General features: G+C 35.9%; 1 pseudogene; it reads left to right on the top strand.

Moving 5' to 3' along the window:
• The first annotated feature begins 2,026 nt into the window (after positions 1-2,026).
• On the top strand, positions 2,027-2,945 carry LOC138805038 (olfactory receptor 4K3-like; annotated as a pseudogene).
• Positions 2,946-3,598: the final 653 nt, after the last annotated feature.

The raw sequence follows: 3,598 nt of genomic DNA, 5'->3' as shown, positions 1-3,598 counted from the left end.
TGTCCATATATGCATTCCCTATGCCTTGATGAGACTCAGGTCCTATATAACTCTTCCTCATCTCCCTTGCCAAACCAGTTCCAACTAGCTCTATTGTTCTATTTTCATATATTTTTACTATACTTTTTACAACAGTCACCTTTGTTTACCCTCTTCATTTGCCTACACACACATTTGGACCCACATAATGCATTCATTGGCCTACTTTCCAGTCATTCACTCTTTTAATGTATGCTGTGTAACACACAGCATTTTAATCAGGTTGATGACTTCAGTTACTCTCACTGTCCCCATCTCCCCAAGGCCCTGTTATTCTACAGCTTTTAGTGAGTTTCATTTGCTACCTTTGTTCACAGAAACAATGTACCTCAGAGAAAGTTTTAAGCTAATGTTCCCTAAAGAATATGGAAGTAAAAGTCTTTCCAAACTTGGCCCAATTTAAATGCCTGTCTGGAAGCATCCCAGCCTCACCGCCACCTTTTCAGAGTGTATATACCATGGTGAGATGAAGCCAAGGCTGTCCACTTTGCTCACCAAAGAAAGGGATTCTGCCAATAAGTACAGCACACATTGTGGGTTTTGCTTGTCACAATGACTACTTTAAAAATATTTTTAAGGTTTTTTAAAGCATTTTTTTCTGTAGTTCTCTATGTTACCATTCTCAATATGTTATATAGTTGATATATTTACCAAAATTGTGAGGATATAACAAACTAATTCTCAGACTTCTAAATCCCAAATAGTAGTTATACATACCAACCAACATCTTACAACCTTACAAGTTTTCAGGTTCAGAAATGAGGGAATACTTATTATATATCAGACAGTTATTATATATCAGACAGTTAAACTAAGACAAAGAAAGAAATAGAACAGAAGGAAGAAATGAAGAAACAAGGAGGGAATAATAAGGAAACATGGAAGGATAGAAAAAGAAGCAAGGGGAGGGAGAAAAGGAAGAACTAATTTAAAAAGAACTTTTCTGGTTTATAAATATTACATGAGATTAATTTAAATAACATAAATGAAGAGTTTAAGTTAAATGAACATGGATAATTTAAGCTATCTCACAAGACTGACAGAAATGAAAGTAGTTGTCACGTGTTTTTCATTTAAGCTAGTCTTATAAATTATGTGAGGGTGAGTCAATGAATAACAAATGGCATTGCTCAGACTGAGGGAACATTGCTTTTCAGAAATACACTCAGTGGGAAAATTCATAAATAAGTACCATACTTATTTCTAGAAATAGCATATATTAGCAGGTTTTTTTGGTAACAATCATTCTCTTTAGTTATTTGCTGAACAGTTTCTACAGGTTGTAGTAAACTTTGGCTCAATTCAGCTGTTCATGCATATCCCTTAGTAATAGATTTACTTCCCAGAGTTATGTGATAAGATTGGCTATGTATCATTATACATTATTATATATATTATATATAATATATTATAAGATTTCCATGTTTTCACACTGGTAAAAATAAAATTGTTCCAAATATATTTTGTAGATATTCACTAAAGATACATCTGATTTTCTATAAAAGAGGTAGAAACAAGGCTTAGAAAAACTGTTGATAGAAAAAATTTACTGATGACATTTTAAATCTAACTACCCATTTTCACACCTTTCTACCCTGTTCTGATATATATTTATACACACACACACACACACACACACACACACACACACACACACACACATATAAATTACTAACTTGCCTTTCTATAGTGAAATATTTCCCTTTCTTAGCCTGAGGCACAAAATCCAACTGCAAGAAGCATTCAATTTGGGCTGTGGACAGTACTCAAGTGGTAGAGCACCATTTTAGCAAGCACAAGGCCCTGAGTGCAAACCAATTATCGAAAAAAAAACCACTTATTTTAAATTCCAGGTTTACAGAAATGCTATGGTTTCTGTTTGCTTTTGTTCCCATTCATTGGACCCTAAACATTAAGGACTTGTTTCTGTTTCAGCCCTTCTGTTTCACCACATTCTCTTTCCCCCCTCGTGAGAACAGTGTAAGAAATGGAGGAAGCAAACCAGTTGGTGGTGTCTGAGTTTATTTTTCAGGGACTCTGACTCCGAGGAGCTGCAGATCTTCCTCTTACTGCCATTTTCTATACTCTACCTGCTGACTTTTGTGGGAAATCTCTTCGTGGTGCTGCTGATCATCACTGACCACCATCTCCACTCGTCCATGTACTTCCTGATAGCTAATCTCTCCTTTGCTAACTTCTGTCTCTCCTCAGTAACCATGCCTAAGCTGACCACAGACTTCTGCAGGAGAACAAGACCATTCACTTTGGGGCTGCATGAGCCAAATGCTGGGTGTGCATTTCTTTGGAGGGGCTGAGATGGTGATTCTTGTGATGATGGGTTATGACCATTACATAGCCATCTGCAAGCTACTCTACTACTCCAGCATCATGGGCAGGCAAAGGTGCATCTGCTTGGTTTGGACAGCATGGATGATTGGCTTTTTGCATTCTCTAATTAAAATGGTCACGATATTGGGTATGCCCTTCTGTGGACCCAGAGTAATGAACAGCTTCTTCAGTTACATGCCCTTGGTTATGAAATTAGCCTGTATGGAAACAGACACTTTGGGAAGAGTGGTAAATGCTAATAGTGACATTTATGCAACAACTTGCTTCATTCTTTTGATGATTTCCTACACTTACATAATATTAACTGTCTTCTTTCGTTCTAGAGACAGGCATCAAAAGCCCTCTCTATCTGTACCTCCCACATTGCTGTGGTGGTATTGTTCTTCGAACCCTGCATGGTCATCTTTTTAGGGTCAGTCAACACCTCCTGGATGGACAAGATTCTTTCTGTGCTTTATACATTCATCACACCCATCCTCAATCCAGCCATCTACACACTGAGAAATAAAGAGATTAAGAATGCCATCAAGAGACTGTGGCCTCACTATCAAACATGAGACTCTAATTTTAAATCCCTGAACCTCAAAGAAAACAAGAATACTAAAAAAACCCTTATTCATCAATATGTGAATCCAAGGTAAAATTGTTAGACATCTCACATAATCAGAAAATCCACTCTGTGCCCAGTTAAGCTACATTTCACCTATAAGTTGAACTTTATACAGCACTCATCCATGCTTTCCATTATGAAAATACATTCACTTGTTACATACTAAGAATCTTACTCCTGAGTGAAAATAACAGCTTTTTAAAAATAGTCTCTTGTGTGTCTCCAAAGATTATAGGGTAACAATAATGAAAATAACATTTCCCATGGTTTATTAAAACCAACTTATGTTTCTAACACTGGACAAGGCATTTCACATAGATCATATATTAGTTACAAAATCACTCTAAATTAGTTATTATTCCAATTTCTATATAAGCTATATCATACGTCTAACTTTTCTATAGATAATACTAAGATATTAGTGGTACATCCGTGTAGAAAACAAAGTAAGTGCATCAAACCACAATATTTTATGCTTGTCCTCTATAACATAATTGCTGTAATTGTTTAAATCTTATTCATATAAATGCATAGCACCTGTGAATGTTTTTTCCTTAAAAGGAAAGGACTATGTGTACAATTTGAAACACTTTTCTGTTA

Source organism: Dipodomys merriami, unplaced genomic scaffold (genome assembly GCF_024711535.1).
Source record: "Dipodomys merriami isolate MVZ:Mamm:240054 unplaced genomic scaffold, mDipMer1.0.p SCAF_380, whole genome shotgun sequence".
In the NCBI taxonomy this organism is placed as follows: Eukaryota; Metazoa; Chordata; class Mammalia; order Rodentia; family Heteromyidae; genus Dipodomys; species Dipodomys merriami.
The sequence above is the reverse complement of the archived record's forward strand: the minus strand, read 5'-3'. Positions and strand labels throughout refer to the sequence as shown.